Consider the following 23324-nt stretch of genomic DNA (forward strand, 5'->3'; position numbering starts at 1 on the left):
GGATTTAGGCCCAGATCTCTGTACTGGGGTGAATGTATGACATTGTTCTGCATTCTGTCCATCAATTGTTGTTTTTGCATTTGTCACCCCGAGTGGGAAGGGTATGCTCAGACGTGAGTCCCTTGCTCTCCATGCCACTGGAATCAGGCTATCCTGGCTGACGAGGGCTTCTATGGGAATTCTCAAGGGCATATTATCAAGCCCATTATCTCCGCATTAGCGGCAGTTTTCGGCCGCTAAAGCACGATAATTTTTACGCCGTTTCTTGATAATATGCCCCCCAGAGACTATAAATAGGGATGTAATGGATAGCTTTACTGGTAGAAGAGAATAAGAATAACACATGAAAGAGAATGTGAAGAGAATATGAAAGTGGGAGTGAACAGACAAAAAAGAGCCTAAATATAAAGAAGAAAGAATGTAATAAGACAAACGGTACAGAGGTGAACCCAGTAATATATAGGTATACTTAAAAAGACGTGTGAAGTACAAGCAAAAACAATAAATCCAGAGAGATGTCAAGAGTAACGATATCAACAAAACTATTGAAAAAGGATATAAACTGTGAAAAGAGAAAGTCAGAAAAATAGGCTTATAACAGATCAGACTCAGCGATGTGGAGAAGAAGCAACAGCAAGGGTGTCAGCTTCCATCTGTGTATCCGACTGATTATCCAGAAACATAGCCAAATCAGAAGGTTCTCAAAAAGTTTTTGATTGCTCTTTAACCCCTTCGCTGCCAGGCCTTTTCCCCTCCTGTGCCACGCCCTTTTTTGGCTATTTGGGGTAGTGAGCGCTGAGGCCCCTGTAACGTTTTGACCACATAAGGTATCCACGCCAAATTTGCGTCCTTTTCTTCCAACATCATGGGGATTCTAAAGGTACTCAGGGTTTGTGGATTCTCCTAGAGGGGTTACAGAAATGAGCCAAAATACAGCAAAATTTTGGGTTTTTTCGGAAAAATGGGAAAAACGGGCTGCAAATGAAAGCATCTGGGTTTTTCCCTGCAAATGTTATTAAAAAAGGGTTTGTGGGGTTGAAATCACCATTTTCCCAGATTTTCGGGGATACCAGACTTTTGTCAGAAACCCAACATTTTTTACACAGTTTTGGCATTTTTCTGGGACATAGCCTATTTTTGCTATTTTTTGTGCTTTTGACCTCCTTCCAGTTAATGGCAGAAATGGGTACAAAAGCAATAATGGATCCTGGAAAGCTATACATTTTCAAAAAGAAGACAAAATTCTGAATTCAGCAAGGGGTCACTTGTGTAGATCCATCAAGGTTTTTTTATAGAAACTAACAGTTAAATATAGGATAAATTGAAAATTAGTTGAAAAAAACAGCATTTTGTGTCAACGTTTTCACCTGTAACTGCGTCTAATTATGACAGCTCTTTGAAAGCAATATACCATTACATCCGCTGGTCATTACTGGTTGTGGGGATATATAGGACTTGTAGGTTCACCAAGAACCCGACGAACCCAGAGCCAAAAACTGAGCAGCAACTTGCAATGGTTTTTTATTATGTACCGGGTATATAGTAATTATTCTGTAAAAATGTGTACATGGAAAAATCGGTATGAAAGACACCTATGTATTTCTGAAATGGGAACAAAATATAGAGTTTAGAAACAGTAGATATTTGCACATTTCTGAAATTGGGAATACTCATACTAGCATGAGAATTATCAGTCATTTTTTAGAATGAGTTCTTTTTTACACAATATCTTTCATTTGGAAGGCAGAAATGCATCGAAAGTCAATAGATAATAACAGTTCCTTTACAAATCTGAATTACCCTAAGTCTCCCGATAAAAATGGTACCTCACTTGTGTGGCTAGGCATAGTGCCCGCGACAGGAAACGGCACAAAACGCAACGTGGTCACAACTCAATATCGCAGTGAAAATTTACCCTTTTTTGGCAAAGTGCCTAGCTCTAGTTTTTGAACCCTAGCTCTGCGGGCACCTTGGGAAACCTAGCAAACCTATACATTTTTGAAAACTAGACACCCAGGGGAATCCAGGATGGGGTGACTTGACTGCCTCCCACCAGGGTCTGTTACCCAGAATCCCTTGCAAACCTAAAAAATTGACAAAAAAAACACATTTTGCCGGCATTTCTGTGGTGGAAAGTTCTGGAATCTGCGTGGATCCACAAATTTCCACCCACCCTGCGTTCCCCAAAGTCTTACAAGAAAAACGGTACCTCACTTGTGTGGGTCGGCCTAGTGCCCGCGACAGGAAACGGCGCAAAACGCAACGTGGTCACACCTCAATTTCGGAGTGAAAAATGACCCTTTTTTAGCAAAATGTCTAGCTGTAGTTTTTGAACCCTAGCTCTGCGGGCACTTTGGGAAACCTAGCAAACCTATACATTTTTGAAAACTAGACACCCAGGGGAATCCAGGATGGGGTGACTTGACTGCCTCCCACCAGGGTCTGTTACCCAGAATCCTTTGCAAACCTAAAAAATTGTCAAAAAAACAAATTTTTCCCATATTTCTGTGGTGGAAAGTTCCGGAATCTGCGTGGATCCACAAATTTCCACCCACCCCGCGTTCCCTAAAGTCTTACGAGAAAAACGGTACCTCACTTGTGTGGGCCGGCCTAGTGCCCGCGACAGGAAACGGCACAAAACGCATCGTGGACACACCTCAATTTCGCTGTGAAAAATGACCCTTTTTTGGCAAAGTGCCTAGCTGTAGTTTTTAAACCCTAGCTATGCCGGCACCTAGGGAAACCTACTAAACCCACACATTTCTGAAAACTAGACCCCCCGGGGATTCCAGGGAGGTATGGCTTGCGTGGATCCCCCAACGTTTCCTTACCCAGAATGCCCTACACACCTCAAATGTAGCTGAAAAAATCACATTTTTCACACATTTTTGTGTGGGAAAGTTGTGGCATCACCAGGCTGACACAAATTTCCTACCACCCAGCGTTCCCCCGCGTCTCCCGATAAAAACGGTGCCTCACTCGTGTGGGAGGCCCAAGTACCCGCGACAGGCAAGGGCCCTAAACGTAGTGAGGCGACATGAAAATTGTCTATCTCCAAACGACATGGTTTTGCAAGGGGGTCCCCTGGGTTTTTGGCCCGGTGCTCGGCGTCCACCTAGGGGAACCTACCAAACCCACACATTTCTGAAAACTAGACACCCGGGGGATTCCAGGGAGGTATGGCTTGCGTGGATCCCCCAACGTTTCCTTACCCAGAATGCCCTGCAAACCTCAAATTTAGCTGAAAAAATCACCTTTTTCACACATTTTTGTGTGGGAAAGTTGAGGCATCACCGGGCTGACACAAATTTCCTACCACCCAGCGTTCCCCCGGGTCTCCCGATAAAAACGGTGCCTCACTCGTGTGGGACGCCCAAGTACCCGCGACAGGCAAGGCCCCAAAACGTATTGAGGCGACATGAAAATTGCCTACCTCAAAACGACCTGGTTTTGCAAGGGGGGTCACCTGGGTTTTTGGCCCGGTGCTCGGCGGCCACCTAGGGGAACCTACCAAACCCACACATTTCTGAAAACTAGACACCCGGGGGATTCCAGGGAGGTATGGCTTGCGTGGATCCCCTAACGTTTCCTTACCCAGAATGCCCTGCAAACCTCAAATTTAGCTGAAAAAATCACCTTTTTCACACATTTTTGTGTGGGAAAGTTGAGGCATCACCGGGCTGACACAAATTTCCTACCACCCAGCGTTCCCCCGGGTCTCCCGATCAAAACGGGGCCTCACTCATATGGGAGGCCCAAGTACCCGCGACAGGCAAGGCCCCAAAACTTATTGAGGCGACATGAAAATTGCCTACCTCAAAACTACCTGGTTTTGCAAGGGGGGTCACCTGGGTTTTTGGCCCGGTGCTCGGCGGCCACCTAAAGGAACCTACCAAACCCACACATTTCTGAAAACTAGACACCCGGGGGTTTCCAGGGAGGTATGGCTTGCGTGGATCCCCTAACGTTTCCTTACCCAGAATGCCCTGCAAACCTCAATTTTAGCTGAAAAAATCACTTTTTTCACACATTTTGGTGTGGGAAAGTTGAGGCATCACCGGGCTGACACAAATTTCCTACCACCCAGCGTTCCCCCGGGTCTCCCGATAAAAACGGTGCCTCACTCGTGTGGGAGGCCCAAGTACCCACGACAGGCAAGGCCCCAAAACGTAGTGCGCCTCAACAGGCAAGGGTCCTAAACGTAGTGCGCCTCACTACGTTTTGGGCCCTTGCCTGTCGCGGGTACTTGGGCCTCCCACACGAGTGCACACATTGCTAAAAAAAATCGGAGCCCAGTGGGCTTTCTGCCGCCCTGGGGGGGAATCGGGGAAGGGGGTTTCATCCTGATATGCCCCTAAAAGGGCAGAAAGACTGTGGCTATTTTTTGTGGGGGTGGGGGCATTGGTATGACCATTTTGGGCAGCCCCCACGCATAAAAAAAGCCTGCATACTCGCTGGCGCCTACTGGGCTTTCTGCCCCCCCCTAGGGGGCAGATCAGGGGCCCCTGCCACCATCTGCCCTCCGGCGGGGGGGGGGGCAGAAAGACTGGAATTTCTATGGGGGCGGGGTGGGGTGTTTTCATGCCCATTTTGGGGAGCCCCTACCCCTACACTAATAAAACAAAAAAAATCTATGGTTTCTAGTGGGCATTCTGCACCCCCAGGGGGGGCCAGATTGAGGGCCTACAGCTCCCATCTGCCTCCTGGGGGGCAGAAAGACTGTCATTTTTGTGGGGGGGGAGTGGGGGCATTGGCGTGCCCGTTTCGGGCAGCCCACACCCTAAAAACAATTGCGCAAAAAAAAACCCTGGTGTTTAGTGGGCTTTCTGCCCCCCCCCGAAGGGGCAGATTAGGCGCCAATGCCCCATCTGCCTCCCGGGGGGGGGGGGCAGAAAGACTGTGATAATTGGGGGGTGGGGTGGGGGCATGGGCCTGCCCGTTTTGGGCAGCCCCCACCTCTATTTTTTTTTTTTTACAATTCCCTGGTGTCTAGTGGTCTTTTTGCCCCCCCAGGGGGGCAGATTGGGGGCCAATGCCCCATCTGCCCCCCAGGGGGGGGCAGAAAGGCTGTAATGGTGGCGGGTGGGTGGGGGCATTGGCGTGCCCGTTTCGGGCAGCCCCCACCCTAAAAAAAAACAGAAAACAAATCCCCGGTGTATAGTGGGCTTTCAGCCCCCCCGAAGGGGCAGATTAGGGGCCAATGCCCCATCTGCCCACCGGGGGGGGCAGGAAGACTGTGATGATTGGGGGGTGGGGTGGGGGCATGGGCCTGCCCATTTTGGGCAGCCCCCACCCCTATTTGTTTTTTTTTATAAAACCCTGGTGTTTAGTGGGCTTTCTGCCCCCCCCGAAGGGGCAGATTAGGGGCCAATGCCCCATCTGCCTCCCGGGGGGGGCAGAAAGACTGTGATAATTGGGGGGTGGGGTGGGGGCATGGGCCTGCCCGTTTTGGGCAGCCCCCACCTCTATTTTTTTTTTTTTTTACAATTCCTGGTGTCTAGTGGTCTTTTTGCCCCCCCAGGGGGGCAGATTGGGGGCCAATGCCCCATCTGCCCCCCAGGGGGGGCAGAAAGGCTGTAATGGCGGGTGGGTGGGGGCATTGGCGTGCCCGTTGCGGGCAGCCCCCACCCTAAAAAAAAAAGTAAAAAGGAATCCCTGGTGTATAGTGGGCTTTCTGCCCCCCCAAAGGGGCAGATTAGGGGCCAATGCCCCATATGCCCCTCAGGGGGGGCAGAAAGACTGTAGTAATTGGGGGGTGGGGTGGGGGCATGAGCCTGCCCTTTTTGGGCAGCCCCCACCCCTATTTTTATGGATAAAAAAATTCCCTGGAGTCTAGTGGGCTTTTTGCCCCCCCCGGGGGGGCAGATGGGGGCTAATGCCCCCATCTGCCCCCCAGGGGGGGCAAAAAGACTAAATTGTGCCAAATTCACTTGGGGGGAGCAAAGGCCCTTGCCCAAGGGGCCGCTCCCCCCTCCCTGGTGTATAGTGGGTGGATCCCTGCTTGGGGATTGCCCTCCTGTGGCGATCCCCAAGCAGGGATCCACTGGGGAGGGGTACCATTGGAAAGGGGAGATTCTCCCCTTTCCAACGATACCTCTCCCGTCTTTCTACGTGCTCAGGGGGCTGAGATAGCCCCCTGAGCACGTACAAAGTGAAACCTGAAATGAGCCTCTTGGCTCATTTCAGTTTCACTTTCACTGTAATGACCTCGGCACAACGTGCACGCCGATCGTCATTACAGTGAAAGGGGGAGGGGGGGCCTCGGGAGCTGGGGAAGCTCTTCCCCAGCTCCCGAGGCTATTTTGGTAGAAAGGGAATCCCTCTGGTGCCCGCACCAGAGGGATTCCCTAGGGAATGCCTAATGACGAGATGGTCTCGTCATGGGCACAGCGCGACTGTGCTCCATGACGAGACCATCTCGTCATGGGCACAGAAGGGGTTAAAGGTTATCCTGAATTTCAAAGGACCTGAAAAAGCAAAAGGAATACTCATTTCCAACAATCTTTTCCGCAGGTTATGAAAACCTTTACAACGAATAACAGAGTTGTAATGGTTTAAAGATCAAAGGTCTCTGGAATTACATATTTTTGGGTTTACAAATAGGAACTCTATGGGCTCTTTCAATCTCAAAGTCTTTATTGAAGGACAACTGCAAAGCGTCTGGCAACCAAGAAATCATAAAATCAGCAACTAACGGGGCAGAGGACTCAATTACCTCTGGTAAAACAAAAAGTTGCTCCTACAATTGCAGTCCTCCTGATCAGTGAGATATCTCCTCAGAGTTGAAATGGAACGTTCAAGGTTTTGGATTTGTTTGCCTTGAGAGTTTGTATAGTTTTCCACCAAACTAATTCTGGTATCAGAATTTGACATTCTTATTGCCATATCCTTAACATTATTACAGATGGCCACTACTTCGAATTGAAGAAGATCAGTATTTGTTTTCATGCTCTGAGCAATATCATGTACAGTATTGAGTTTTAGCAGAATAGCCTCCAACGTAGATGCAGAGTCTGGGCTACCTTTACACGGGGATTCCGAGAGTGGAGAGGATTGCTCAGACTGTTTCAGGGTTTCTTTAGTGTCTTTATCCTTCATGTTTCCATTCGCACCCTCTGCCATATGCCCTGCAGTGACTGAAACCACTTGTTCCAGAAGAGTAACTAACAAAGGGAGCAGCTGGAATATTGACTGTAGACCAGGAGCAAACTATTTGGCCTCTAGTAACAGGTTCAGAAAAACACTCAGTAAATTGAAACAAAGCCACTTGTTAGGGGCAGATTAGGTTCACATTTATATCACTAGCGATCTTGAGAAGTATAACGAGTGAATGCAGGACTACATATCAGATTAATGCCCTGAAGCCTACCAGTGAAATGATAACAGTGAAATCTATGAGCGAGGAGACAGGATCTTCCGCTTTGTTACAGTTCAAAATGCTTCCACTGGCACACATTGATCCAAATTAGCCACACTGATTCCATAGGCTCCACTGATGTACACTGGATTCCACTGTTACCACTGGATGCCACAATATCCGATAATCAATGGATTATAACGGCAGCCTGCTCCTAATCCAAATAAGGCTAAGCGCAGTTTCTTCAATTTGACACAGAGTATACTAGGTTGTCTGTCACATTATGTAATTATTTATTTATTCTATATTTGTGTGGCAATTTAATTGAGGTATACTCCAAAAATGCTTAAGCATTGTATCGAAAGCCTAACTGTCAGCTTCAAAAGAGGCCAAACAAGAGAGCCGAGCCAGTAAAATGACAGTCGTCTACAAGCCTATGCAGGTTCTCACAAAGCACACGAGCATACTGGCAAAATCAGAGGGGAGGGACCATAACAATAAAATTGGTGTCAGCGGGAGACGGGTCTGACTGAAAAAACTTATGAGGCCATCATTTTGAAAATGCTGAGGAGCCACATTACGGGACTAAAAGAGTCGCAAGTACTCTTAAATAGAGGGAAGCTTATTGCTGGATGAATGTGAGGATCCTCTTTAGCGTGTATACCTTCTCTCGTAGGAGCAGCGGTTCGCCCTCATAACGCTGCTCATAGGAACAGAGCAACGGTCCGACACCGCCATCTTGTCATCTAAGTCAAGTGAGAGCCGAGTAGTTGTGAAATCGTGAAAGCGGCGGCAAAAATAAAGTACAGAGGTTTCCCAACACACCTCCGATGTCCCACAAAAGTCCGCCACCAGTATATACAGTTAACACTTCATAACAGGTGTCCCAGACTACATTCTGTGCCGGCTAGTGTGCGGAGCAGAATATTTTATTAAATATTAATGTATAAAGGAACCGGGCTGTTATTACCGCAACACACTAAATTGTATGAAACACAAGCCAAGTCTAAATATTCACACAAAGTATGTATTCTTTGTGTGCACGAGAGGCTAAACCTCAGCATTCCCATTATGTGGTTTGAATTTTTACAATTACGTGCCATCCTATCTAACCAAACAAAAAAGTCTGAGCATACAAAACTACTGTGATTTCCAATTTATAAAACAAACAAAGTTGGGCCGACAAATCTGACATAAATCGAAAGGAAATCCGCAAATCTCAGCGATCACTTACCGGGACTCAATAGTCTCACGGCCCACTCAACATTTGGTTGAAACAAAGGAGTCTTTGGCATAAGAAAATATCCAGAACAACATTGGATTGGAGCAGAAGATAACAAAATACTCACTGTATATCCATATGTGAACATTACCATCTAGACTCATGTATTTTAAGTGCCTTTGATATACAACACATTGAAGTTTATTGACTTCCTTCAAACTACTAGGTTCTCGCATTTGTCATACGGATGATATATACTTTTTAAAGAAAAATGATCTTATGATATAATAATAAGGAATATACGATACACTTTTTATATATTGTATTTTTGGTCTTCATTGGGAGCTGGTATTTGGTCCAACTGATTGTATGTGAGTGATTTGGTGTATGCTCAATAAGGAACCCAAAGGGATCTTTTTATTTTTGACATAGTGCCAACATGGGTAAAAACCAGACCTTCTCCACCTGATTTCAAATATTCATGCACAACTGCACTCCAACCTACTCTATTTGCAACCATGGAATTCCTCGGCTTACTTGCCTGAAACCACCATATGGCCCAAAAATCTCATACCCGTCCACAATCTTCATCGCCCCTCTAAATTCATCTCAGGAACCAACTCTTCCCTTTCCATCTTTAAAAATTACTCAAACCCTTTTCCATCTAGTGTGATTAATTTTCTCTACCTCCTGCTTCATAAACTGAATGTGCCCGTATTTTAACTACCTCTCTGTCATCAGCCAATACCACACCGACCAGTTCGAATTCAACCAAATCTCCCTTGCGACCTCTTTTTAGCAGTGTCCCACTGACTAATTCGAACAACATGGTACCTGACAATAGCTGTTGAATTGCACCTCTACTATCAACTAGCCGACAGCCAAACAAGAGCCTAAATCCTCACCCTTTCTAATTCTCTCATTGAATAGAGAAAGAAAACACAACTAGGATTAGTAGCATCTGTCAGAGCATACAAGCTGAACTTCAACCTCCTCTCACCACCACAAGCATGCACTACATCAACATGCAGATACATAAAAGGAAAATAGACCTGAACCCCATTAACCAAATCTTGTAATCCACCCTTGCTTCACCACAAAAATACGCAAGTACACACTCCAGTTACGCAATATAAGAACCATTTCATAGATGCTTGCATTCAACAACTAGATACAACAAAACGACCAGACCAAAATAACCCCCCTATACCGTCTCTTTGAGCAGTGAAGTCATTCAAGCACAGACTGCATCAATACTCTTGTCTCTACAACCTCAACTCATAAGCAAAGCACTCACTACAACCCACTTCACACACTTCGTCTCTCTCGATAACTCACTTTATAACTACACTAAACACAAAACATGTCTCAACCACCTTCCTTTCATGCCTAAACCCCATCTTCCCTCACCTAAATTGCCTACAGTTTAATGCTCAAGAATAGAAAAAATATATTTGACTTAGTAACTGACTCAAACCAGACTTATTTCCATTATGGAAATATGACTGGGATATGACATACAACTAGAACTCCATCCTGAAATCTCACTGAGTTATTGGAAACATATATAAAACAACCGAAGTAAAGCTGGAGGAGACATAGTAATGATATTCAAAGAATTAACTGCAACCAAAAAAACTGAAGCCATGTAATTATTAGGCTTTGAGCCAATACAAATAAGATGCAATCCTGCTCGGACATTCTACTACACATTCCAGTTACAATACAGACCACCACTAGGTAACAGAGCCTTGACAGAGGCTCTCCTACATGCCATATCAGACACATTCATCAAATCCCCTAACCTTTGAGTCCTCTGTGACATGAACATTTGGTTTGATTAGCCAAAAATGTCTCAATAAAAACAATCATAATTAGATTATAAGATCAAAGGCTGCATCAGTCCATTTCTGGACCTACTCCGGACACATGGGCTATTCAGAAAGGTAAATTTCACTTGTGAGTAATTTACTTGTGTAATTTACTCATATTTTTAAGTAACTTTACTTCTTTAAGATATTTACAAAATCTGAATGCATAGTGTTTCAAAACTGTAGACTTACATGTCTCCACCCCCGAAAAACCTGGGCGAATACAAATTTCCAGGTGTAAGTTACCACTAAATAAACAATTGTAAATTAGCACCGCATATGGCCCACCCATGTTACTGCTACACCCTCCCATAGAAAGTAATGGAGGCAGGGATTTAATGTAAACCCCATAGGAAATAATGTCAAGTTAAATTAATTTAACCCTGACTCCCCCCCTCAATGCACCCCCAGTTTATTCTCCCTAGTTCCCCCGACATCACTTTACAGAGAAGACAAGTGGATTGTAACGATAGATACCCCTTCTGAGTGCAGGATGCATGTCCTACGGCCGAACAGCAGTACTACTGTCGCTTAAATACGCACAACAAGATGTAATGTGATTTTATTGCAAAACTGTTAATAAAAATATATTATTTTTTTTAAAGTTAAATTAATTTAAATAGTTAAAAATATAAATAAATGTAAATTTATAAAATATGTAAACATTGTACATATATTTTATTTCAGTAAACAATATTTTAATAATCCTTTTTAAATTTAAAAAGTAACGTAACAATCATTTTTATTAAATATAAGTACATTTATTTAAATAATTCTATATATAACTTTTAATAATTATTAATGCATAATATTTTTTTTTAACTTTAGGTGGAACGTTTCCCTATACTTAACCATCTGGAGATCTCCTAACTGCAAAGTCTTCCTATGATAGAGTATATGGAAGAAAAAAAAATGCTATTCAACTTGGAACAACTTATTTAAATATTTATTATATTAAATATTAATGTAAATCAATTCAATATTTTTTAATGTAGAACTAATTAATTGAATGCTACAGCACTATTAACTACATGTTAGATTAAAAATGTAATTATTTAAAATAACTTTAATTACATTTAAATTACCACCTAAAGTAAAAATATGAAATGTCTTTCAATATGCATTATTAATTATTAAAAGTGATTAACAGAACTAATGAAAAGCAATTTATGTTTATTTAATACAACTTATTGTTACATGAATTAAATGCAAAATGGCGATGGATGTTATAATTAAATCAAAAATATGCACACATTTTATAAGTTTTAACATTAGTTTATATTTATATTTTTACCTATTTAAATTATTTTAAATTAACATTACTATGGATTTACATTTAAGTCCCTAAATCCATAATTTTTTATGGGAGGGTGTAACAATCCCTGCAGTTGGCCATGTATGATGCTGGACTTCCGTCAACCATGAGTTGGAGTAATGTACTACCATTTGGGCCTCTTTTTGGCTGTCTTTAATTTAGAAGTGCAGTTGGTGAATAGAAATAGGCTTTCTCTTTTGTGACTGGGTAATCTTCCCTCCCTAACCCCCTCCATGGGTGTCCTTTAACCTCTCTTTACTCTTCCCAATTTTCCTCCTATTTAGTAGTAAGTATTCCCCATTTTCCAAACACTCCCCTTTGTCCTTCCCCCATCATTACAAAAATGTATACTTATGTGTGTAGAAACTCCACACTCAGGGCAGAACTCTTTGCATAGAAAAAGATAGAAGCAGTGGCATACATTTCACACATAGGTTTGCGAATAGCATTTTGTAGTACATTTTGTAGGACTACAAAAGTGCAGCATATGACTAGGCCCCACTGTGTTCAGTAGTCCAGAATCAGTCAAGATCAAAGGAGTTGATCACATCCTCATAGCGATCACTGCCATATTTCTTTCATTCATAGCATTCTACTAAAACCTACAAGTAACTCTCCTTCACGCTCAACAATCTACAAAGTAACAAACTCATCACAGAAGAAGTAGAATTTTAAAACTCATCACAGAAGAAGTTGAATTTTACCTGACAGCAATCTCAAACCCCGAACAAATAACCAGTAAAGAGAAATTGTATGAAAATTGACTGGGCAAATGAGTCATTCAACTAAAAGATTCACCACAAAACTTCCACACAAGCAAAACAGAAACAGAGGACACACGGATGGCAACAAATAAAAGACAACTGTGCCTCAAGGCCAAGGATACAAATCCAAAATAACTAAATAAAACATGCCTGCAAAGATACAATAGGATCTTTAAATCCACCATCAAAAAAACAAAAAGCTCTCACTACTCAGACTTGATTTCAAATGCTAAGGGCCTGATTTAGATCACAGCAGATGGTTTACTCCATCACAATGGTGACAGATATCCTATCTGCCGAAATATCAATTGCATAGAATATAAAGGGATTGCTATTTTGGCGGACGGGAGTCTGCATGATCCGTAAATGTCAGATCCCACAGAATTTAAAGTGGGCACTAACACATCTTTTTGTTGCTAAGATCTATTGAATATAAGCTGGTGACTAATAATACTTTTTTTTAGGCCTGATCGAGCCAAACCAGCTTCTCTTATCTCTCTTTTTAAGTCAGTTGGACAAACTGAGCAGATCTGTTTAATAATTTTACTGAATATAGAGGCTGCTTATAGACCATGTTAGTTTGATTTTGAGACAGTAGATACAATTCAGTCAAACTATGTTTTGCACAGTATTATTCACTGTTAAGTCAGTGGTTCTTAACCTGTGCTCCAAGTACCCCTGGTTGTCTGCTAAGCCTATTCAGGGGGTCCGCGACTGTGTCATCAAATTAAATAATAATAAAATGAAAATAATAAAATCAATAAACTAAATACAAAGAAGCAAATTAGAAATTGTGAAAACTGTTTCTATATTTGATTGCGAATTAAATAAAAGATTTCAATATTTGAGGATTTGTTTAGTGTATACTTGTTTTTGTATTTCTTTGTATTGTTTAGAAGTTAAAATCATAGAAATAGCTTAGGTCGGTGGTCCTGAGCTTTCAAAATTGAGGGTCCCAAGATTCCAGTAATGATTAACTTGCGGTCCACAGAAGTCAAAAGGATAAGAACCACTGTGTTAAGTAATATCAAGTATTATTCAGGTTTGGTTGAACAGCTGGATTCAGGTATGTCAGACAGTGGTTTCCAAAGTATACACTGTATGCCTGGAAACTTTAATACCTTGTAAATATCGTACCAAATGTGGACCAAATCTTCAATCTCCTTCAGTAGTATTGTTTGAAAAAATGTAGTATGATTGAACTTTTAAAATACCACTCTGCATAATCTGGGTATGTCAGATGCCACAAGAATTGAAAGTGGTCACTTTTATATCTATTTGGTGCTAAGATCTATTGCATGTAATCTGGGGGCCTGATAATATGTTTTTGTTTTGGTCTGGTCGATCCAAACCATTTTCTCTTCTCTCTCTGATGTCTGGCCAGACTAATATATATTTTCTGCCATACAAACTGATCGATCCAGGTTTCTAAATCCTTAAATAATTTGCCTGGATGTAAGTAAGTAATATCAGTAACATGTATAGACATTCTGAGAGAATTACACTTTTAATATAGATGTATGCTTCTTATCATTGAGAGTAGAATATTTTGGCTCCTATATAAGACTTGTTTTATCCCACCTAGTTTATTAAACAAACTTTCTGAATAAACATACACTAATTTGTGAGTTATTTTCACCCCTAAATAATTAACCCCATCAGTGATTATTATGTCTTCTAGTACTATATTCTCAACTTGTTCATTTCACACCATCATTGCAGGTTCTTCTATATTGGCTTTATACCCGGAAAAATACCCAAAAGATTGTTCTTTGTAGCTGATGAACTAGTAGTGAATACAAGGAGATCACTTCAGTATAATTTTACCTTAGTACTTGTTATAAACAGCGTTTCTCTGCGTATTACAGTATTTCGCAGAAGTGATACTGGTGACGGTCCAACAAAGATGGAAAACAGAAAAGGGGACATCAGACACCCCTCCCTTGTCCATCAATCATAGCCAGCTCTCTGCTTTTGTCCCCATTAACAGCAATAATAGCCCTTGGTTCTGAATACAAGGCCTTAATGGCTGAATTAATAAAATCAAGACTACGGAAAATGTAAATGTCCAAAGGAACTGCCAATGAACTCTGTTGAGTGCTTTTAGCATCTGTTGGGAGACACATCTGGGGTCGCCTACTTGCTTTTGTTGAGTCAATATATGCTAAAAGTTCACCTATGTTCTTTTAAGACTGTTAATAAATTTTGTATTAGTTTTTTGTTTTAACAACATTTGTAATTCATCCTGCTAAAGCTTAAGCATATAGTTTGTGGCTGCAAAATGGGTGATAAGACAAGCAGTTTGTTGGACCCATTCATTGCATATAAAAAACAAAATTAAAGTCAAGAGAGGGAAGTTTTAGCTCACCAGATTATATCTTGACATGATGAACAGAAAAGTGACAAATAGAAGCGGAAGGTGGGCTGCTGCTACTATGCAATACTAAAATATTGTATTTATGGTAGTTAGTGTTTGGCACCAATATAGGTTAGCGGTTCTTAACCTGTTATCGGGGACCCCTGGGGTGGGGGGCTGTAAAGACTACTCAGGGGGTCCGCGACTGCTTAAAAAAAAAATAATATTACCAGTTAAATAAAAAAAGAAGCAAAATGTACAACTAAAAATTCTAAAACGAAATGTGAAGGAGTTGGAATGTGGAGGCAAAAAATGTAGTTAGTGACCTCAAGTTGATTGATTCACGGAAGCAGTGCCAGTGGACCAAACAGAATATAGTATGGACGATGAGTGTCTTAGTTGAATTAAGAAACACTCCAACCATTTTATTGTTTATTTTTTATATTTGTTTGTGAATTAAATAAAATGTTTCATAATTTGTGTATTTGTTTGATGACTACTTGTTTGTGTATCTTTTGTGCATTATTTTGCAATTCAAATCATCAAAATTCTTAGGCCGGAGTCCTCGGCATCCAGTAATGACTAAGTGGGGGTGCCAGATTCTAATAACGATTCAGTGGGGGTTCCGGGTTCCACAATGATAAAGTGGGGGTTCTCAGCAGTCAAAAGGTTAAGAACCACTGATAAAGATGATAACTGGTGTTTTGAAAATAAGGAGTACGCCAGTACAAAATATTATCAAAGGGGACTGGAATGTCACTATAGAATATAATGATAGAAGCACATCATGCTGAGCATATCCATGACCCGGGTTGAAAGAGGTAGTAAGATATTTAATGCAAAATCTTGATTTGTATGATACATATGGGACTTGTAGGTTTCAGCACATTATAAGGTAGGCCACCTCAGGTACAGGTGAACCTCTAACGTGTATCAGATCACGCTAAGATCAATATATGAACAACTATAATAAATCAAAATAGTAAGAATAAATGGACATTTAATAGATCTCATTTGAAAAATTCACATTTCCTAAATGTAATTAGAAAGGAGACAGATTTTTTTTTAAACAATTTAGAATCGCCCCACATATTTTATGTATTGGATGCTCTTAAACCTTACTCGAGAGGTATAATAAATGAATACACTAATTGAAAGAGAGCTAAAAAAAGGAAACAATACAATTAAATATTCTAGACTTCTTACAGAAATATTTGGAGGAAAATAGTGCTGTTAAGAGGAAGGAGCTCAAAGACAATATGTTACAGGCGAAAGAGCAATACCAACAGTGGCTAATTGAAATTACTAGAGAAACAAATTTAGCATGGCAGGTGGCATTTAAAAACAACATTAATACAATTAAAAGTACAAAACAAAGGGCCACAAATGTAGTAATGACACTAAGATACACCAAGCCTTTTCTGTCTTTTATGATTAATTCTAGGCAAAACAAAAAGTTACTCTAAAATAATCGGCTGAGCCTTTTGTGAGTCAATTAAGATAACCTAAGTTATCCACAGCTGAGTAAGAGTGTTTATAGACTCTTGAATATTAGAAAAGTGGTAAAGCAACTGGGCTGATGGGTTGCATCTGAAAATGTGAAAACATTTGTGGGGGGAAAACAAAGTGATTTGTCTTAGGTTAGACTTCCCCAGGTTCATCTTTGAACCGGAAGCCCACAATGGAACAACACTTTACCTTTTATCTTTCTCCAGTGTTTCACTTATAAAGGGTTAAAGTATCTGCTGGTGTGGGCTGTGACATGAGGATTTAACTCCATACAGTGGCCCCATGCCAGCGGCAACTGAGTAGTTTGCTTTGATCGAGATCTAGAACCTCTGATTTCTGTCTCCTCTCTGTGTCAAGTATAGGCCGAGAGTTGGAATGAAAGGCCCTGTAAGGAGATCTGCGGTCCAGGGCCGAACTGGCCATAGCGGGCGGTGGGCCTGAAGGGTGGGGGGTGGTTTTGAGTGGTGGGGGTCATTTTTGTTACTGGCGGCTGGTTTTGCAGTAATGCACACAAGCAGTATGTCTGTGTGCATGGTGAGTGATGTACCTGTGTGCAGGTTGGGCTGTGTGTTTGCAGAATGAGCTATGATTGTGTGTGCAGGGTGAGCAGTGTGTGTGTTCAGGGTGATTTGTGTTTCTGTGAAGAGGGTGAGCTGTGTGTCTCTGTGCAGCGTGAGTGCAGAGTGAGAGGTGTGAGCAGGGTGAGAGCTGTGTGAGTGCACAGTGACTTGCTTGTGAGTGCAGTGTGAGCAGTGCATGAATGCAGGGTGAATGGTGGGTGAGTGCACAGTGATCAATGTATGAAAAGTGTGAGCACAGGGCGAGTGGTGTGTGTGCAAGCTGAGACCTGTGAGTTGAGGATTTGAGGTGTGTGAGCACAGGGTAAGAGGTGTGAGGGCACAGGGTGAACAGTGTGAGTACAAGGTGAGAGGCATGAGTGCAGCATGAACGCTATCTGCAGTAAGAGCAGTGTATGAGTGCTGGGTGAGTCATGTCTGAGTGCAGTGTGAGTGTGCGGTATGAGATCAAGGTTAAAGTGTCTAGTTGCAGGATGAGGGGAGTACAAAGTGAACGGTTAGTGTGAACGATGTGTTAGCAGTCTGCAAGTGCAGGGTGAGAGGTATGTAAGTGGTGTAAGTGGTGAAAGTGGAGGGTAAGGGGTGTCAGGGCAGGAAGAGAGGTGTGTGCATAGTAAGAGGTGTGTGAGTGCAGGATGACCAATGTCTGAGTGGAGGGTGAGTGTGAAGGATGATGGGTGTCTAAGGGCAAGGTGAGTAGTGTCTAAGTGCAGAGTGGGTAATGTTTGAATGCAGGGATGTGGTGTGTGCGTGTGTGTATAGGGCGAGCAGTGTGTAAGGGTGAAGAGTCAATAGCACCTGTGCATAGCAAGCAGTGAGTTTGCAGGATAAGTAGCATGTGAAAGTGCAGGGTGAGAGATGTCCATGCAGGGTGATTGGTGTGTCAGTAAAGAGTGAGCAGCAAGCATGATTGTTAATGTGTGATTGCAGAGTGAGTGGCATAAGTGCAGGGTGAGAGGTGTGTGGTGGTACACTGAAAGACGTGTGAGTGGTGTCTCACTGCAGGTTGAGCAGTTTCTTGAGTGCAGGGTGAGTGATGCCAGTGTAGGGTAAATGTGCAGAGTAAGCAGTGTATGAGTGTGCAGTGTAAGTGGTGTTTGTGGGCAGAGTGAAAGATGTGTGAATGTGCAAGGTGACTTATTTGAGTCAGGGTGGCTTGTGTGTTAGTTGTGTGTGAGTGCAGCATAAAAGGTTTATGAGCAGGTGAGATTCGTGCAGGGGAGGCTAAAGCGGCGATATTTTTATCGCCCTATCAGCAAGCTGTCGCTAACAGCTGTTAGTGACAGTTTACTGTTAATAGCGCCCCTTGTCAGCACGCCTCCCATCGCATTGCTAATGAGATGCAAAGGAGGCTTGCCTGACAAGACTCCCTTGGGAAAATATCGCTAACCCAGCTTCGTCATATTGACAACAAGGGTTAGCGATATTTAAAATCACGTTAAGTATGCCTTAAAGCAGGAATTTAATGTCTGTTAAATTCCTGACTAAGGCATACCTAACATGGGGGGTGGATTGTGTGGTTAAGACCACCACCCTATCATCTAGGATATCGCTGTTTTCCACCATGGAAAACAGCGATATCCCCACTATCTCTGGAATTTTAATCGCCTCTGAGATGCGCGTTGTTGATAACGCGCTAACCGGGCGGTAAATTCCAGACATAGCCGGCGATAAATATGTAAGCGCTAAGCGCACTTTGCAATATTTATCGCCGGCCCTTGATAATATTAATATGCCCCTAAATGGTTTAAAAAACATGCATTTTCCGTTTTAGCTCTAGTAGGGAATTTTGCCTCTAAAGCTAAAACCTGTGAAGGGAACACATCAAACTTGGCATGATAAAAGTAGAAAAGTACTGCGAGGATTGTCTTCACTTTAGTGTGTGTAAACCTTCTCATGTGCTAAAAACCTTGGCTTGGTTTATGAATGAACTCTGAGGGGGGAAGTCACAGGCTATAGACTGAGCACTATATATGTACATTTTGATCTCCTGAGAAGGCCACAGATGGGCAGTGAAAAGTATAGTTCATGTTTCAGATACAAAACCTAAAATGTTCTGTTTTTTTGACAAGCCAAAATGCACTGCGCTTTATAATATACTATGGAACAGGGATACAAATAAATATATTTTTGGTAACTGGTGAGTGAAAGGGGAATGCATTTCTCATAACAATGTAGGAAGAAATAAAAATAATAGAGTATGCATTTTATTGCATGTATGTTAAATTGGTTCAGTGGCCCTTTAATTTTCAACACAGATGGACGATAAAAGCATGTCTGGTCATAATATTATTTTGATATATTTCATAGCAGCTTTCAGATGCTAGAATTTCTAAACATTAATAAATAGGAGTAGAAAAACCAGAAATGCCTTTGTTAGTGCACTACATGTAACAAACCAGCAGCAAAATATGATTTGCAGATGAATATCGAAAGCTCAGTTTTTAATTTCAATGTCTGCCTGCTTTAAGAGGGGTCAGAACGGCACAAAAATAGCTTTAAAAAGGGGTTGAAGTGCATTAAGGAAATAACTTAGCTTTAAATTAGGGCAAAGGTATAGCAAAAGTATTGTTAGAATTCATATATAATGAGGAAAAGTATGCTTTTATCAACGGAACCTCGAGAAAATGGTAGAGCTTATTTGTCTCTTGAGCGCAGCTGGAATTCTGAATTGGTCTGATTTTCATACTAACTGTGTAGTGCTCAGTGTACAATTTGTAAAATAATGAGTGCCGGTGCCCAAAGGCGCTCCTCAGACGCCCAAGGCTGGCCCTGTTAAATGGCAGCACGCCAATTACCATGGCTGCATAATCCTGAATCTAGTTCAGGACTCTTTAATGCACTGCCAGACACTCCCTAAATGTTTATCTCACTCTTGCAAGTTCCTTCTCTGTGACGGTTTTTTTATGCCTTTCCTTTCTTTCTTTTTGCTGTTTATGTTTTTTTCCTTCCCTTGCTCTTTGGAAATGTCTGATCAGGAAAACTTTGTGCTGGTACCCAAAAATGAATGCAGCACCTCAGTGCTTAATTTCAGCCAGTGTTTTCCAGTGCTCAGCACCGGCAACTAATTGTCAACACCAGCACTTATAACAGTATGTCTAATTTAGAAATGAGCACAACAACAGTTGTTTTTTTAATTCAATATAGATTAAAAAGGACTAACACCTGGTGCCCAAGCCATTCATATTGTTGGGCGCCTAGAATCGTAATACTTGTAGCAGTGTAGGAGTTAGTAGTTGTGTTGGTCCTGTCTTTAACAGCGCTGCAGGGGCAGTGGGTGGTGCAAGCAGCAGTGACCTCCAGACGAGGGCCCTGGCACTTATTGTTTTACAAATTAAGCACTGCTGCCAGTGGCTCCTATCGGCAACAATCGGCTACAATTAACCACCTCTAGTGCTGTACAAGTGATTCAGCGGTTCACCAACAACAGATACTCCACTACCATATACTCACCTGGGCCCATAAACACACAAGTGGTTGAAACCGCTGGGGGTCAAGTTTGTAATTTTCACTGTGTTCAAGATTAGTTAGTTAATACTCCCAGCTAACCTTTCACTGATCAAAAATGTCTTTCCTCTGGTCAATGGACCATTAGTTGAACTAGTTGATGGTGAAAATAACATAAAACTAACTGTTCTTTATTCAATGTAAATAACCACAGACTCAGGAAAGTTTTAAATCGTTATTTATAATTAATGCATGTGAACCATTCCAAAATACAGTGCAGTCACCTTCATTCATAGGAGAGAAAATTCAACTCATAAACACCAAGCATATACTTCAGGCTCATACAATAATCAATGCTCAGAAAGAGAGAGGACAGAAAGAAAAGATCAGAACATTTGCAAATAACCAAAATATATTAGTTACCAAGGATGGTGTGAAAGACCAACCCCCTGGCCAAAGGGTCGGTGAGGGTCCCCTGGGATAGGGCAGCAGACAAAGACTTCTGGACAGGAATCAGAACAGGATAGATGACCTCTCTAGAATACCGACGATTGCGTTGCACCCCTCTCTGACACTCTCTTCCTCCTCGAGATTCTTCCGCGATCTTCTGATCTAACCCAATTAATTAGAAACAACTTCAAGTTCTGTATTCGGTTCAGCATCTCACAGCATCTCTCCCAGCAACAGCATATCCCAAAAAGCAACTTTGCATTCGGCAAGACTTCATCTGACTAACTAACTAAGGCTATATTAATTATATACCTTTGGTTCTTCATGTTCCACCCATTAATGTTTCAATATCTTAAAAATACGAAAACTGATTGGTCAGGCAAGGTGGGAGCTCCATCACACCATGCTTACATGTAATTAAAATCAATCCGACTATTGTTCGCAAACCAATCCCCTTAATTTTTATTCATACATTTTATTTCTCACACATGTTTAGTTTACTTTGCAACATTTTTATTAACATTATGAGTACGAGTCTTCTTTGTTTAACTCTTCACCATCTGTTCCCACGTTTGTTACACTCGAATTTGGCTTCCTCTCAACTGCACAGTCATGACCTTCATGGCTCCCCTCAGTGAGCATGCGCAGGCATCGCGTAATTTCATTCAATCCAGTTATACTATATAGGTCGAAATGGTAGTTTAAACTGCACACTCAGGCTCTGCAATGGCAGGCCTGAGACCTGTTTAAAGTATTACTTAAGTGGGTGGCACTATCAGTGCTGTCGGTCCACTAGTAGCATTTAATTTACAGGCCCTGGGCAAATGTAGTGCGTTTTTCTAGAGACTTATGAGAAAATTAAATATATCAATTGACTAGAAGGCAGTGTTACCATATTTTAGAGAAAGATCAGAAGGACTTTAGCAATGGTCACCAGTTGTAAAGTGTGCAAAGTCTTAAGGACAGAAAAAATGAAATCAGCAAAAACAGGAGGTCTTAAGGCAAGACGTTTGAAAGAAACCACGCCAAGGATGCGAGATCCAACATGTGATTCTTGTTATTTAATGTACATCTGTGCAGTTGATTTTGAGATATTTTCATTTTTAAAAGTTGTCAAGCAGAATTTAAAGGATTGGCACTTTTGTATATATTTATGAAAACTCACTGTCAACAAAATGTGAAATTATTTTACACAACATGATTGGTTGTAAGCACTCAGGGTCAAAGATCAGGGATTTGAGAGAGCCTTTCAATGGAAGTAACAGGTAGAGGATGTCCAACGCAGGTCGAGGTTAATGTGCACATAGTGAGATGGGGCCCAGGGCTGCAATCAGGAATTTGGGGGAGCAGTCCAATGGCAGCTGAAGTCCAATGCGGGTAGGACCAGGTTTACACACATATCCCACTCACCCATGTCAGCATCCATGACCCAAAGCAGGAATTTTGGGGAGCACTCCAACAGCAGCAAAAGTACACTGAAGTACAGTGAGGGATTGAAGCAATTGTGATGATTTGAGGACAATGAAGAAGGGTAAGGAACAGTGACAATAGGGTAGGCCCTACACAAATCAAAGACCACAAACACTAGCTCACAGTCATATGCACATTCAGGTCTACTGTGTAGAAAATTATCACTCTGAAGAAAGTAATGGCACTGTACGCCAATGTTTGTCCAACAAAGAACCAAGAACACAAACAGTATCACTCACTCAGTTTCGCACTCAGGTGTAAACACACTCAGAATAATCAAAGAGAATTGAAGACTTTGATGGTGAGTAAGCGTCAGTGACGCAGTAGGCATCCAGTACAGATCCAAGATCACAAACACCTGTCCTTGCTGAGATATTTAAATTGAGCAAAATATTAAAACTGAGTTAACATGTAGTTTATTATTCCAACTAGCCAGCACAGTTACATTTTGGTTTAAGTTTACTAAAAGAAGAAAGGTAAATTCATTATCATTCAGGTAAAAAATTTGTGATTTTGAAAAGTGTGTTATGACAAATGAAAAACGTACATGAGAGTGCTTATTTTGAAGGTTGATCTCTTTTTTTTTTTAAACCGATTGAAATTCAGTGAAAAACTGTTGAAAACTAGTTATTCATTCAAGCCAAAATTTGTTATACCACCGAAACTTTCCAGTTACGGTTCGTGGTGCACACCATACCCATCCTGCCCCCTTGCTTTGTTAATGTAATTAGACATGACATCATTGATCTTATCATAAGTGACAACATTGATTATCTCACTTATGAAATCACCATTTACATGACTGCTTGAACCATAATTTGTGCCACCCCCTTGAGCTGTCTATGACATCAGACTCAGTGGAATCACTGATGTCATCACTGCATCTAAAAAGCATAAGCTTATCAGAATGTATACAGCAAAACAAATCAGCTCTAAAGATTTAAAAAAAATAGCATTTGCAAATTGACATTGTCTTAACTCAGAC

The 23324-nt window shown here is 41.7% G+C and overlaps 1 protein-coding gene and 1 pseudogene across 3 annotated transcripts in view; one reads left to right on the forward strand and one right to left on the reverse strand.

Annotated features, from left to right (window-relative positions):
- The window catches only part of LOC146831196 (XK-related protein 9-like), a 357609-nt gene that overhangs the window by 128630 nt on the left and 205655 nt on the right, over window positions 1-23324 (reverse strand). The gene's annotated exons all lie outside the window — the stretch shown is intronic.
- Window positions 4829-4907, forward strand: LOC146831197 (small nucleolar RNA SNORA17; annotated as a pseudogene).

The sequence above is a fragment of the Triturus cristatus genome, chromosome 5_1, assembly GCF_964204655.1.
Source record: "Triturus cristatus chromosome 5_1, aTriCri1.1, whole genome shotgun sequence".
Classification (NCBI taxonomy): Eukaryota; Metazoa; Chordata; class Amphibia; order Caudata; family Salamandridae; genus Triturus; species Triturus cristatus.